A 16604-nucleotide genomic window follows, 5' to 3' on the forward strand; every position below is an offset into this window, starting at 1 on the left:
CCCCGAGGTCGGCCCTGGTGGTCTAGGCCCCGCCTCCTGCCCCTGCATCCCTCTAAATAGCAGGAAGGAGGAAGCAGGCATCCTTCCTCCCGGGCAGTGTCAACAAAATGGTGGTGCCCTGCCCCAACCGGTGCAGTCTGGGATGTACTGGACAGGGCCTAACTACCAAATAAGGTCGTATTTGGTGTCAGATATTCATTAAATAAAATAGTTGTTAACTGTCTACGAGATAAAGCAAAGTATTCTATAACCTTGGCATGCAATTTCTTTCAGCAAACCAAACCACCACGAGGGTGGAGGTACACAAATTCCTACGAAAAGTAGAGTCTGAGGAAAGGGGGGAGTAGGAGGAATAGGCTCTTCAACAACACCAGTAGGCGACGTGGGTGAGGAACAATCTCTTTATTTAAATACTAGCAAAAGAGGCCCATTTCTGGACCAAATGAAATGGACGCTAGCAAGGATTTCCTCCCCAACACCCCCCCTTCTCCCTCCCTCCCTACGTACCTACCGACCCCTTGGTCGTTCAGACGCCATTGCTCCACGCACCGTACGCCATTGCTTCACCCTCGGTGTGTGACGCCATTGCTCCGCCCTCGACGTCATCACGTTTGACGCGAGGGCGGGGCCCGGCGACTTGGCGATTTCGGTGGCTTCACCACCACGAACCCTTCGAACCTGTGTTGAAGGAAGTGACGTCAGTGGCTTGGAGTGTCTTCAGAACGTTGAGGGTGAGTTTTATTATATAGGATACACTCGATTTGCCTCACACGTAATTTCTTTAGCATGCAAATGCTAGGGGTGTGGATTTGGAAAGGGCATGAGTGGGTCAGGGGCATTCCTAGAACACTGCCACTTACATGCCTGACTGACAGCAGTTAGCTGCGAGCATTTACACCAGCCATTCAGCTAGTGTAAGTGCAGACTTACACTAATATTCTAGAATGGCATTACATGTGTAATTGATCTTATAGATTTCACCAGGGGCATAAGTTCGGGTCAGGCCCACCCAGCAGCAAAGTTCCTGAGTGATGGCGATTCCAGTCGCAGCGATTCCCACACGCTGCCTGCCAGTGCCGGCTGCCGCTCAATCTCCTCGCGCTACTAAGCGCTAACCCGGAAGTCTCTCCTCTGCAGGAGAGACTTCCGGGTTAGCGCTTAGTAGCGAGAGGAGATTGTTGAGCGGCAGCCGGCAGGCAGCGTGTGGGAATCGCTGCGACTGGAATCGCCGTCAGGAACTTTGCTGCTGGGCGGGCCTGCAAGGAGGGTGAGATGCTGCAGCTGCACGGGGGGGGGGAGGGGAAGATGTCACATGGGGGAGGGAAGACAGGGGGACACAGCAGCTGCACAGGGGGAAGGGAAGATGGAAAGAAAGATGCTGCACAGGGGGGAGGGAAGATGGAAAGATGAGGCTTGGTTGGTGGGTGAGGGAGATGCAGCAAAGGGGTGGAGGGGTGAGGAAGGGAGAAGTCTTGGCTGTGTACGAGGTGGAGGGGAGGGACACATGCTGCATACAGAGGGGATAGGTGGGGAGGGGGAGAAATGGTAGGCATAGGAGTGGAGAGGAGGGAGAAAGGGTGGGTATAGTGGAGGGAGGGAGGGCGGAGCAGAGAAAATTTTGTGCCCACCCACTTTGGGCTCAGGCCCACCCAAAACTGGCTGTCTGGCTACGCCACTGGATTTCACACTTAGCACACACAGGAGATAAGGAGGAGTATTTGCCCTTTAGAGGTGTCTTTGGTTGCCTGCAGGTTTCAGCTGCCTGCACTGTCCCCTGCCATTGACCTGGAGGAAGGAAAAGGGGAATCCTGGAAAGCAGAGAGAGGTCAGTTGCAGCTCCATAAAGTGAAAACGAGGAGCGGCGTGTTCTATAGGTGGGTAGAGGAAGGCACAGCCCAGGAGCAGGGGACCCGGAGCTAGGGAGAGCACATCCCAGGACCAGGATGGATCCAGAGTGGGGTCACCGCTGGAAGAGGGTCAGACTAAGGCGGTCTGAGCCTGATACAGAGAAGTTATATTGTGAGGAGGACTGCAGCCCAGTGTTGCCAGGTACTCGGCCCCGAAACCCGCCCAAAAAGTTCACACCCCCACCACTGCCATCATCAACCCTGCCCCCGCCGGCATCGACTCCACCCCCCGCCGTCAACGACCCCGCCTCTTCCGTCATCGGCCCCGCCTCCTCCGTCACCGGCCCCCGCCCAAACCGGCCCGAAAAAACGCGCAAAAACCACAGAAAAAACCCCAAAACCAGCCCAAAAAACCGCGACCTGCGGCGGGCAAAAATTTCCCAATTGGCCAGGAAAACCGCCCAATTGGCAACCTTGCTGCAGCCATTGGAAATAAAATCTCTCTACAGGATAGGCATGGACATGGCCTATCTGTGAATATGTATATAACCCCTGAAAGAAAGTAAATATACCTGAGGAGAATAGTGGAAAAGGTGTTCCCCCTGGGAATAACAGAAGTCTGGGACTGAGTTCTGCTGGTGTTTATTAAGTGACTGTGAAAAAGGTTAAAGTTGAAGTCTGCCTGTTGCAGAGGTTGCAATGAAAGTTAATTTAGATTGTAAGCTTTTGAGCAGGGACTGTCTTTTTGTGTATGGTGTACAGTGCTGTGTATGCCTTGTAGCGCTATAGAAGTGATAAGTAGTAGTAGCAGTAGTAATGTAGAAGCCTAACCTTGCAGATCAGCAACGCAGCCGCACAGGCTTCTGTTTCTGTGAGTCTGACGTCCTGCACGTACCTCACAGAAACAGAAGCCTGCGCGGTCACGTTGCTGATCTGCAAGGGCAAGCTTCTACATGGAATGTTGGTAGTGGAGGAGTAGCCTAGTGGTTAGTGCAGTGGAACATGGGGTGTTGTTACTATTTGAGATTCTGGAATGTTGCTATTACTTGAGATTCTACGTGGAATGTTGCTACTATTGGAGATTCTGTTGCTACTATTTGAGATTCTACATGGAATGTTGCTATTCTACTAGCAACATTCCATTTTTAGATTGTGAGCTCTTTGATCAGGGACTGTCTTTTTGTGTATGGTGTACAGCGCTGCGTATGCCTTGTAGCGCTACAGAAATGATAAGTAGTAGTAGTAGTTGTTATTAAACCCTTTGGAGTGCCATGTGGTTCCTGGACTGAGCAGCTGAGTGGAACCCAGAATTGAAAAACTGTTTCCCAAACCCTCGGATCACTATTCTGGACCACTGACCCACTTCCAAGCTCGAATGCATGTGTGCTGGAACTGATGAGTGTATCTGAAATACTGATTTCATGTAACTGATTAAGCAAAAGATTGTGATTAATAGTGTCAAAGACTGCTGTCACATCTTTAGATATAAGTGCCACTGAGATGTTCAGAGTAAGATTTTGCTGAATACTATAATAAAAAGCACCTCCAACGTTGTGAAGCTGACTCCATGGCTTCACTGAAGTGAAGGGTTCGTAAGGTTCGTCAGATTTGTCAGTCTGTCACCATCTCTCTCGGCCCCTGCCTCACGCCTCTGATAGGTCCGCCGCCCTCGACGTCATCACGTTTTGACGTCCGCGACGTCATCACGTTTTGACGTCGAGGGCGGTGGACCTATCAGAGGCACGAGGGCGGGGCCGAGAGAGATGGTGACAGACTGACGAATCTGACGAACCTTACGAACCCTTCACTTCAATGAAGCCACGGAGTCAGCTTCACAACGTTGCAGATGCGTTTTATTACACTACACAGCTCCCTAATTTTTCACTTAAACATCGCAGGGTGGCTGAAGGGGGAGGGGGAAAGAGGGGGGGGCAACTACCCTGGAACTGGGAGGGAGGGAGAGAGGGGGGCAATGACCCTGGAACTTGGAGGGGGGGGCGGGCGGACCCTGAAACTGGGAGGGAGGGGGCCCCTGGCACACACTCATTCTCACACACACACACACTCACACACAGTCTCACTCTCTCTGTCACACACACTCACACATTCACTCTCTCTCTGTCACACACTCACTCTCACACACACTCTGTAAAACACACACACTCCGAGGAAAACCTTGCTAGCACCCATTTCATTTGTGTCAGAGACGGGCCTTTTTTCCTAGTAATTAATAAGACTCATAAGTGCAGTTTCTGTGCTGTGGCCCTTTCTAGATCCAGTCTGAAAAGGATGTAGGATGTAACACATCAGCCCAGTCCAAAAAATCCTCCAGCTGCTGTAACACAATAAACTCAGCGAGTTTAGATATAAAAGGCAGTTTACAGAATTGCCCTTTAAATGGATAAGTCCTTTGGAATATCTGGCTCTCAGTCTATAAGGCTCTAGCAGCCTCTTTATCATTTAGTGTGACACAGAGAGCTACTCCCCTGGAGATCTCCAGACTTCTTTGCCTAGTTCTTCTGTCCCATCTCCCTTCCTTTTTTTAATCTGTCCTTTCCCCGCCATTTGTCTCTGACATCCTTCTTCTCCTGTGTAATTGTTTTTCATCTTTCTCTCCTGTCTGTCTTTTGCTTCCCTTCTGGACTCTCCATTATTTATGTCTCTTATTCATTAATGTGTCCCGGTTTCCACCTCTTATTTCCATCTCACATCTCCCTCCAAGCAGTGTTCCGTCTCTCATCTCAGAGCCCTCTCTCCATTTTCCTTCTGTCACTTTCATCAATTCCCAATCCTCCATCTCCAAAAGCTTCCTCCCTGCACTCAATTTCCTCTTTCCATTTGTCACCTCACTCTTCCCTCCTTGATGTCCTCCCCCCCCCCCAGAAATTATATCAATTTAAGTGGAAAGCTAAGGTTTGTACCAGTCCACACACTACTGCAACCCACTAGTTGAAGCCAGCGAGAAATCCCTGTGAGCCGAACTACATTTGAAGGAACAAGGTCCAGAATAATGACTGCTTCTCCAAAGAGAATCCCATTTCACAGCAAACAGGTTATTAACTCTATCCATGTAGATGGCACTGAAAGGCCCTTCACATTGTTAATATAATATGAGCTTTTGACATCAAAAGATCTATTATGTATGTTAAATGGTGGCAAAAATTGCTCCCGCACTTCAAACATTTCACAGCTTTATCCCTTGTAAATCAATCAAGGTTGACAGATGCTTAAGAAGAGTAATCTTTTCAACGATATTGTCAATGGATAGCATAATGGGAGATTGTCTCCGAATTGCGAGAAGATATAGAGACAGTCAATTATGGACAACACTTCATGCAGCTGCCAGCTTTTACGGGGAAGGGTCCCTGTTGAAGTATTCTCATGATCTCAACAACTGACAGTAACACTGCAGAGTACAAACAAGACCGCCTGACACTGCAGGAAATTAATTAATCACCACAGAGGTCTGGTCCCACACAAATCACCCTTAAAATGCTCTCATGGTGGCTCATCCCTTCCCTCCTGTCCCTGCTGTTTCTTTTGTGCTGGGAAGACTGGGTGAGCCCTAGATTTCCTGTGCAATTAATGCACAGCTCTTAACAGGCAGGTCACAAGGATGACTCTTTATAACTGGTGGGTGGCAGAGATGCAAAAAGCCAGGGTGATGGAAAGGTGGCAATATTCTGTCCCTGCTTATGTGCTTGTAGAAATTACTGGACAGTCGAATTAAGAGCTGGGACAATATTTTAGCTCCTTTTACTGATTTTTTTTTTTAGTCATATGTTGAAAGGAACTTGATAAACTGCCTTTCTGTACTTTTTTGCAACTATATTCAAAGCCAATGGGATGATAACAACCAATTACCGGCACCAATTGGCAATAAATGGAATTTATGCGGGCATAAATCCTAATGTGTGTAGCTGAAAGGGGGCATGGTCATAGGAGGAGTGTGGGCATGTCGAGGTGTTCCACAAATTTACATGCATGGTTATAGAATTCAGGGGAATGCGCCTACATTAAGGCATCATTTTTTTACACCAGGTTTTCAGGGGTGCCTGCTGGTACTTTTGCATGTAAGTATAGACTTATGCACACAAATGCTATCATTCTAAACATTTATGCCCACAAGAGCACATAAATATGGAAGCTTAGACTATACAATTGGCCTTTCTTTGTGATCCTTAGGTCACATGAGCTTGCAGGTCTGACGTACAAAGTACCCACAGATCTGGAAACTACCTGGCCAGTTAAAAAAAATTGTTCTCTACAATATTAGATCAGAAGACAACTAGTAAGCCCATGAAACAGCATTAAACTGGAGACATAAATACACAGCAAGTGCACCCAAGCACAAGCACCCAAGAATGCAAAGAATTCTTACAACTATGGGATCTTCACATATCAAATGTTCAACCAACACATACCAAAGGACACACATTAGACATTATTGCTTATAAATTTGATCCAGACTTAAATATCACACTAATAGATACAAAATGGATCCCCATACTGTGGTCAGATCACTACAAAGCATACATCTCTCTCCAATGGCGAACGAAAACCACAATCAAAAAACAAGAACGACAAACCTACACCACGAGAGGAAAAATAGATCCGGTAATATTCTGGCAACAGATCTACCATAACGAATGGACAACAAAGGCAGACACAACCAAATTCCTCAGACTGGGACGATAGATGCAGAACAATATTAGATAGAATCGCCCCAATTCAAACTAGAACCTCACACAGAAAGAACTCAATACCGTGGTTCAATGAAGAACTGAAAAAACTCAAAACACAAGTTAGGAAATTAGAACGTGCATGGAACAAAAAGAAAGACGATCCCACACTCAACGAATGGAAACAACTCCGTAGAACATATAAATACACCATAAGACAAACCAAAAGACTATATTACAAAACTGAAATTGGACCAAATTACAAGGACGCACACAAACTTTTCCAACTTGTGAATAAACTACTAAATACCACACCAGTCACGAACAACAACACAGACACACCAGAGGCTGAAAACCTCGCGAAATACTTCAAAGAGAAAATAGTACAACTGCGACTCAAAATACCTGCAAGCCCCATCGAATACGTTACACTTCTAGATTGCCTAGACCCAAACCCTGGAATATACCCAGTAGATAGGATCTGGAATGAATTTGAGACAATATCGGAAAATCTTATCTCCCAAACGCTTAAAAAATTCGCCAAATCTCATTGCAAATTAGATATATTTACCTCCTATTTACCTCTTTATGCTTGCCTAAGCTGTTAAGATTGTACTCTTATGTAATTCTCTGTAAGCCACATTGCGCCTGCATGTGTGGGGAAAATGTGGGATATAAGTAACAAATAAATAAATAAATAAATAAATATATGCCCAAATACCCTTATGAAATTGGCACCCCAACGCTTCATCACGGATCTAACGAAACACGTGATTTTTATGCTACAAAATGGACTCTTCCCAAAGGAAAAAAGGAAACATTCTACTCACCCCCATACCCAAAGATGCAAAGAAAAATGCAAGCGAATTAACCAACTATAGACCAGTTGCGTCCATCCCCTTAATAACCAAAATAACAGAAGGAATGGTAACCAAACAACTCACAGAATATCTAAACAAATTCTCAATACTACACGACTCCCAGTCAGGATTTCGCTCTAATCACAGCACTGAAACAGTTTTAGCCAAGCTCATGACGAAATTCAAACAAATGATTGCAACCGGCAAGAACATACTACTTCTACAATTCGACATGTCAAGCGCCTTCGACATGGTTGATCATGGAATACTACTACACATCCTTGAATACTTCGGCATCGGAGGCAATGTTCTTAATTGGTTTAACGCTCATATCAGGTGACATCAAAGTCGATTACATCAGCTGCATGGACACCTGAATGTGGAGTTCCACAGGGATCTCCCCTTTCACCGACCATATTCAACCTAATGATGACACCTCTGGCCAAACTACTATCCAACCAAAACCTTAATCCTTACATTTATGCCGATGATGTAACGATCTATATCCCATTCAATCAAGACCTAAAAGAAATTTCCAATGACATCAACCAAAGCCTCCATATCATGCACTCCTGGGCAGATGCCTTTCAATTAAAACTCAACGCAGAAAAAACCCAATGCCTAGTACTCACCTCTCAACACAATACGAGCAAATTCACCACCATCAACACACCAAAATTAAATTTACCCGTCTCGGAAACCTTGAAAATTCTTGGTGTTACCATTGACCGGCACCTAACACTTGAGAATCACGCGAATAACACAACCAAAAAGATGTTCCAATCAATGTGGAAATTAAAAAGAGTACGACCATTCTTCCAGAGGACAGTCTTCCGTAATCTGGTACAATCATTAATACTCAGTCATCTAGATTACTGCAACTCACTTTACGCTGGCTGCAAAGAGCAAATACTCAAAAAATTCCAAACAGCCCAGAACACGGCAGCCAGACTCATATTTGGAAAACCAAAATACGAGAGTGCAAAACCCCTACGAGAGAAGCTACGCTGGCTCCCACTCAAAGAACGCATCACATTCAAAGTATGCACCCTAGTACATCCATGGCAATGCCCCAGCCTATGTCAGACCTGATAGACGTACCACCCAGAAATGCTAAAAAAATCTTCTCGCACATTCCTCAATCTTCATTTCCCCAACTGTAAAGGACTAAAGTACAAACTAATGCACGCCTCAACCTTTTCTTATAGGACTGCACAGCTCTGGAACGAACTACCACGTAACCTGAAAGCAGTCTACGAACTGACCAACTTCCGGAAACTGCTAAAGACCCATCTCTTCTACAAGACCTATCACAAAGACCAAGTCATCTGAATTTCCCACATATACCCTGAATGCAAATTAATGCCTTCTGTTTTTTTTTCTTTCTCTTATTATTATGTACTACTCTACCATGTAACCTAATCCTCTGTAACACCAAATGTCTACTCTCCTCACACTTCCACTATCCATGATGTATTGTAAGCCACATTGAGCCTACTACTACTATTACTACTATTTAGCATTTCTATAGCGCTACAAGGCATACGCAGCGCTGCACAAACATAGAAGAAAGACAGTCCCTGCTCAAAGAGCTTACAATCTAATAGACAAAAAATAAATAAAGTAGGCAAATCAAATCAATTAATGTGAACGGGAAGGAAGAGAGGAGGGTAGGTGGAGGCGAGTGGTTACAAGTGGTTACGAGTCAAAAGCAATGTTAAAGAGGTGGGCTTTCAGTCTAGATTTAAAGGTGGCCAAGGATGGGGCAAGACGTAGGGGCTCAGGAAGTTTATTCCAGGCGTAGGGTGCAGCGAGACAGAAGGCGCGAAGTCTGGAGTTGGCAGTAGTGGAGAAGGGAACAGATAAGAAGGATTTATCCATGGAGCGGAGTGCACGGGAAGGGGTGTAGGGAAGGACGAGTGTGGAGAGATACTGGGGAGCAGCAGAGTGAATACATTTATAGGTTAGTAGAAGAAGTTTGAACAGGATGCGAAAACGGATAGGGAGCCAGTGAAGGGTCTTGAGGAGAGGGGTAGTATGAGTAAAGCGACCCTGGCGGAAGATGAGACGGGCAGCAGAGTTTTGAACCGACTGGAGAGGGGAGAGGTGACTAAGTGGGAGGCCAGCAAGAAGCAGATTGCAGTAGTCTAAACGAGAGGTGACAAGGGTGTGGATGAGGGTTTTGGTAGAGTGCTTGGAAAGAAAGGGGCAGATTTTATGGATGTTGTAAAGAAAGAAACGACAGGTCTTGGCGGTCTGCTGGATATGAGCAGAGAAGGAGAGAGAAGAGTCAAAGATGACCCCAAGGTTTCGAGCTGAGGAGACAGGGAGAATGAGAGAGCCATCAACAGAAATAGAAAACGGGGGGAGCGGGGAGGTGGGTTTGGGGGGGAAAATGAGAAGCTCGGTTTTGGTCATATTTAATTTCAGGTGACGTTGAGACATCCAGGCAGCAATGTCAGACAAGCACGCTGAAACTTTGGTTTGGATGCAAGGTGAGATATCAGGGGTAGAAAGGTAGATTTGGGAGTCATCAGCATAGAGATGGTAGGAAAAGCCATGGGATGAGATTAATGAACCAAGGAAAGAAGTGTAGATAGAAAAGAGGAGGGGACCAAGAACAGAACCCTGAGGTACGCCGACAGGCAGAGGGATAGAAGTAGAAGAGGATCCACCAGAGTGAACACTAAAGGTGCGGAGGGAGAGGTAGGAAGAGAACCAGGAAAGGACAGAGCCCTGGAATCCAAGTGAGGACAGGGTATCGAGAAGTATGCTGTGATCGACAGTGTCAAAAGCAGCGGAAAGATCAAGAAGAATGAGGATGGAATATTGACCTCTGGATTTAGCCAGTAATAGGTCATTGGAGACTTTAGTAAGTGCAGTTTCGGTTGAGTGGAGAGGGCGAAAACCAGATTGTAGTGGGTCAAGAATAGCATGTGAGGAGAGAAAATCAAGGCAGCGGCGGTGAACAGCACGCTCAAGTAATTTGGAGAGAAAAGGAAGGAGGGAGATGGGTCGGTAATTAGAGGGACAAGTAGGGTCGAGTGAAGGCTTCTTAAGGAGAGGTGTGACCACAGCATGTTTAAAGGCAGCAGGGACAGTCGCAGTGGAAAGTGAGAGGTTGAGAATGTGACAGATAAAAGGAATAAGAGTAGGAGAGATGGCATTAAGAAGGTGGGTGGGAATGGGATCAGAGGAACAGGTGGTACATTTTGAGGAAGAAAGGAGAAGTGTAGTTTCCTCAATAGTAACTTCAGGAAAGGAGGAAAGGGAATGAGGGGAAGGAGAGAGAGGGGAACGGACTAGTGGAGGGAGAGGTGGTGAGGTAGAGAAAGCAAGGTTTATCTTTTGAACCTTGTTGTGAAAGAATTCAGCAAGGGTCTGAGGAGATAATGAAGGGGGAGTAGGGGGAGGGGGCACCTTGAGGAGAGAGTTCAATGTGGTGAAGAGAAGTGCAAAGAGGTGGGAAAATGTGGGATACAAATGCAATAAAATAAATAAATAAAATAAATCTCATAGTTTCCAATCCTCATGGATAACTCTAATATCAGTAACTTGGAGGCCAGACCACTTTCCAGGAATAAGAGGACCTCACTCTAGGTAATGAAGGCAACTGACTGGATGATACCTTCCCTGCGGGCTATCATACTTAGGGCTACTATTCTTAGATGTTTCTACAATGTTAAAATAGGTGTCACTTTTCCAACCAATCAGAGGTCCTTTGAGCGTATGAAAAAGTGCTGTTTTTCTATGTTTTTGTGACACGGGCACTATTGCTGAGCACCTTGTTCAACTGAATCAAATGCAAATATTTGTGCTGCTGTGAGGTCTTCAGAACAGGCGGGTCAAACAAACAGAATGAAGGATCCAAGTCAGGCAAGGAGAGGGCTAAGCGGTTGTAATAGGGGAAGTGGTGTTTCTTAACGAGCCAATATTCAGTGGGAGATGAGCAGTTAGGGAGGCTCCTAACCGGTTATCATTGCTGGTTTTTAATGGCACATGATCACATTGTACTTCTGAAAATCTGGGGAGACTACTACTACTACTTAACATTTCTATAGCGTTACTAGGGTTATGCAGCGTTGTACAAATTAACAAAGAAGGACAGTCCCTGCTTAAAGGAGCTTACATTCTAAAGGACGAAATGTCAAGTTGGGGAAGTCAAGCTTTCCTGAATAGAGGTGTAGTGGTTAGGTGCCGAAGGCGACATTGAAGAGGTGGGCTTTGGGCAAGGACTTGAAGATGGGCAGGGAGGGGGCCTGGCGAATGGGCTCAGGGAGTTTGTTCCAAGCATGGGGTGAGGCGAGGCAGAAAGGGCGGAGCCTGGAGTTGGCAGTGGTGGAGAAGGGTACTGAAAGGAGGGATTTGTCTTGGGAGCGGAGGTTACGGGTAGGGACGTAAGGGGAGATGAGAGTAGAGAGGTAAGGAGGGGCTGCAGATCGAGTGCATTTGTAGGTTAGTAGGAGAAGCTTGAACTGTATGCAGTACCTGATCGGAAGCCAGTGAAGTGACTTGAGGAGAGGGGTGATATGAGTATATCGGTCGAGGCGGAAGATAAGACGGGCAGCAGAGTTCTGGACGGACTGAAGGGGGGATAGATGGCTGAGTGGGAGGCCAGTGAGGAATAGGTTGCAGTAGTCAAGGCAAGAGGTAATGAGAGAGTGGATGAGAGTTTGGGTGGTGTGCTCAGAGAGGAAAAGGCGAATTTTGCTAATGTTATAGAGGAAGAAGCGACAGGTCTTGGCTATCTGCTGGATATGTGCAGAGAAGGAGAGGGAGGAGTCGAAGATGACACCGAGGTTGCGGGCAGATGAGACGGGGACGATGAGGGTGTTATCAACTGAGATAGAGAGTGGAGGGAGAGGAGAAGTGGGTTTGGGTGGGAAAACAATAAGTTCGGTCTTGGCCATGTTCAGTTTCAGGTGGCTGTTGGACATCCAGGCAGCAATGTCGGATAAGCAGGCCGATACTTTGGCCTGGGTTTCCGCAGTGATGTCTGGTGTGGAGAGATAAAGCTGGTTGTCCTTAGCATAAAGATGATAGTGGAAACCATGCGATGACATCAGGGAGCCCAGGGAAGAGGTGTAGATTGAAAAAAGAAGGGGTCCAAGACAGATCCCTGAGGAACTCTGTGGCATTATCCAGTTAGGGGAAGATTGTATATATAGCGCCTAAAAACAATTGGCGCTGAAATTAGTGCCAACTAAGCATATTTATTTATTTGTTACATTTGTATCCCACATTTTCCCACCTAATTGCAGGCTCAATGTGGCTTACATAGTACCGGAGAGGCCTTTGCAGGCTGTGGTGTGAACAAATACAAAATTATGTTATGATAAGATAAAGTTCATGTGGCACAACCATATTTGGGAGTCGTTCAACAGTAGAGTTGTGTTATGTCCATCACATAAGCTTATCCCAAGGACTCAACATGTGTCTCCTCTGCTGGACACACATCAATCTAGAGACACATTTTGGACATATTTACCCTTCCCTCCTCTCTCCTGGTTTCCCTGCTCCTTCCGTCCATTCCTCATCCTCCCCACTATTTCTTGTGTAGGTTTTCTGCTGTATTAGCTTTACTTTACTACATTGGCGTCTGCCTCTGTGGTGCGTTGTAAGCCACATTGAGCCTGACGCTGTTGGGAAACTGTGGGGTACAAATGAGATAATAAATAAATAAACAAACATAATTTGGTTTTGTTGTGTTGCCTGGATCTGTCATTTAAGTTGGATCGGTAGGGTATGCCTTTTTAAACAGGTTAGTTTTTAGTGATTTCCGGAAGTTTAGGTGATTGTACTTGGTTTTCAAGGCTTTTGGTAGTGTGTTCCACAGTTGTGCGCATATTTAGGAAAAACTGGATACGTAAGTTGATTCGTATTTAAGTCTTTGCAGCTTGGGTAGTGTAGGTTGATATGTTCTTGTTGTATCGGATGTGTTCCTGGTTGGTAAGTCGATCAAACCTGCCATGTATACAGGGGCTTCGCCGTAGATGATTTTGTGGACCAGGGTGCAGATTGTATAAACTGGTGCCTAGAATATGCTTAGTTGATATTTCAGCGCCTAAAACTACGTGCATCCATTTACACCAACAAAAATGTGGTGTAAATCCCAGCATGTAGATTTAAGCGCACTAGGCCACATTCTATAACTAGGCGCAGAAATTTCAGAATGCTCACAAAGCGCCCATCTCCCCACCCATAATCATGCCCTCTTTTTTATTATTATTATTATTATTTATTTATGTAAGTTTTACAATAATTTTCACAACATCCACTTGTTAAACAGAAACACAGCTATACAATATTAGCAGCGAAGAAAATCTCTCTATATAAAAGGCAACCCCAACGTTCTATGAAGCCTCCATGGAAGTTGTGGCGCCCGAGATATCCGGTGTGCCCTGGAGTGTCTGCACCGCCCTCACGTCAAAACGTCATGACGTCGAGGGCGGAGCTATGACACCCGAGGGCCGAAACGGAAACGCCACAGGCACGGCCACGGAGGCGCAGCAAAAAAAAAAAACCCAAAACCTTCCCCACACACAGCGACGCGAACCCCGAACAAGGCAAGTAGCTCGGAGGGATGGAGGGAGGGGGCCCCTTGCTAGCGCCCGTTTCATTGCGCTCAGAAACGGCCATTTTTTCCTAGTGTTATAATAAAGAAAATAAAATCAATTCAGCTTTCTCAGACCACTATAGTGGGGGACAAGTAAAGGAATATAATAGGAGTTATATAGGCATATTTGAATTATTAAAGGTTACGTGTGAAACCTCTACATATTGTATTTTCCAACGTTATTTCAACCGTTTCATATCTAGAAAAACTTTTAATTGTTCAGGTACATAAAACATATACGTAGTCTCTCCAAATCGGATCGCACATTTACATGGATAAGCAAGAAAGAATGTTCCACCGAGTTTCAAAACATCTTGTTTCATAGTCAGGAATAATCTTTCTCCTTTCTTGGGTTGTTTTAGTAACGTCTGGGTAGATCCACATTTTTGCACCACCAAAAAGATCTATGGAGTGTTTAAAGTAAAGTCTTAGGATAGCATTGAGATCTTGTGCAAACACAAACGAAACTAAAAGTGCAGCTCTCTCTGAAGGATTTTTTTATCGATTGTTCCAGAATAGCAGATACAGTGCGTTTTTTTCTAACAAAAAAGGTGCCGGTACTCAAATGCCAGGCCACTCTTCAGGGGTGGAGTGATCTCTGAGGGACCCAACCCACAATAGCCAGGCCCCCTGCAACCAGTCACAGAATCTATGATAAGGCAAAATGGGTGTGTAGAGCCTAAGCTCTTTCATTAAAACTTGGGACCATGGGTCAATTTTAGTAGACAATGGAAAAGATGCCGGTACTCAGTACCCCCAAGTACCCCCTCAAAAAAAGCCCTGAGCAGATATATTGTTCAAAGCAATTTGTTCCCCACCTCTGGGATTCCCTTAGTACATAAGTACATAAGTAGTGCCATACTGGGAAAGACCAAAGGTCCATCTAGCCCAGCATCCTGTCACCGACAGTGGCCAATCCAGGTCAAGGGCACCTGGCACGCTCCCCAAACGTAAAAACATTCCAGACAAGTTATACCTAAAAATGCGGAATTTTTCCAAGTCCATTTAATAGCGGTCTATGGACTTGTCCTTTAGGAATCTATCTAACCCCTTTTTAAACTCCGTCAAGCTAACCGCCCGTACCACGTTCTCCGGCAACAAATTCCAGAGTCTAATTACACGTTGGGTGAAGAAAAATTTTCTCCGATTCGTTTTAAATTTACCACACTGTAGCTTCAACTCATGCCCTCTAGTCCTATTATTTTTGGATAGCGTGAACAGTCGCTTCACATCCACCCGATCCATTCCACTCATTATTTTATACACTTCTATCATATCTCCCCTCAGCCGTCTCTTCTCCAAGCTGAAAAGCCCTAGCCTTCTCAGCCTCTCTTCATAGGAAAGTCGTCCCATCCCCACTATCATTTTCGTCGCCCTTCGCTGTACCCTTTCCAATTCTACTATATCTTTTTTGAGATACGGAGACCAGTACTGAACACAATACTCCAGGTGCGGTCATCTTTCCCAGGCCTTTTTGGCAGGTAGTAGATCTTATTAATCGGAGGAATAGCATCTAGTGGAATTTTTTGCCTACATGCCACAGAAATTTGACGCACATCGTTACAGAATACGCTTAATGAGTTGTGCGCCTAAATTCTAATCAGTTTCAATTGGTGCTCAATATTACTTGTTAAGTGCTGCTATCAACGATCATTAGTTTGTTAAGCTCATAGGAGCCAACTTTTCAAAACGATTGGGGATGCTTAATTTTTTTTTTTTTTTTTTACAGGTAGTGCATTTCTCCCCCTCCCCTCTCCCCCCTCTCCTCAGAGTTCCAGGCCCCCATCCCTCTCCTCAGAGTTCCAGCCCCCCTCTCCTCAGAGTTCCAGGCCCCCCTCCCTCCGACTCGAGTTCCAGCCCAACCTCTTCTCCCACTCCCACAACAGTCCTTCGCCTGCCCCTCGCCTTCCTGCATGCCGCCCATAAATTAAAAGTCATCTTACCGGGGTCCCGGCGGCAGCAGTAGTGAAAGGCGAGCATGAGCAAGCTCGGCGAGTCGGCGCTTCAGCCTGCCTTCCCTTCTCATTGCTCTCAGCTTTGCCTCTGGTCCCGCCCTCATTTCCTGTTTCCGCAAGGGCGGGACCAGACACAGAGCTCAGAGCAGGCGAAGGACTGTTGTGGGAGTGGGAGAAGAGGTTGGGCAGCGGGCTGGCTCCTGGGGAACGTCCGGTTCCGACGGGGAAATATTGGGGGTGCTCGAGCTCCCACAGCACCCACGGAGTCGGCGCCAATGGTTAAGCTTGTTAGGTTATGCACATTGTTATAGAATCTGTGCTGATTTTGGCACGGATCACTAGCTGCGCTATATAGAATCCACATTTTCCCACCTCTTTGCAGGCTCAATGTGGCTTACATTATGCCGTAGTGGCGATCGCCATTTCCGGAATGAGAAATACAGAATATTATTGCAATTAAAATACAGAAAATATAAAGTAAATTAGAAGAAAATAGATATACAATTCATTTCAGGTATTTGAGATCAGTGGTAATGTATAACGTTCAATAATAACAATGTGATTAAAGTAATCAAATAAAAATAGTTCAGTGTTAACTTATTCTGGTAAAGTTTTGATGTCAAGTCTTTTAGGACGGATCCTTT

The 16604-nt window shown here is 45.7% G+C and overlaps 1 protein-coding gene across 1 annotated transcript in view; it reads right to left on the minus strand.

Moving 5' to 3' along the window:
- Positions 1-16604, minus strand: part of AGBL4 (ATP/GTP binding protein like 4) — a 2274308-nt gene that overhangs the window by 224599 nt on the left and 2033105 nt on the right. The gene's annotated exons all lie outside the window — the stretch shown is intronic.

This window comes from Microcaecilia unicolor, chromosome 6 (assembly GCF_901765095.1).
Source record: "Microcaecilia unicolor chromosome 6, aMicUni1.1, whole genome shotgun sequence".
Classification (NCBI taxonomy): Eukaryota; Metazoa; Chordata; class Amphibia; order Gymnophiona; family Siphonopidae; genus Microcaecilia; species Microcaecilia unicolor.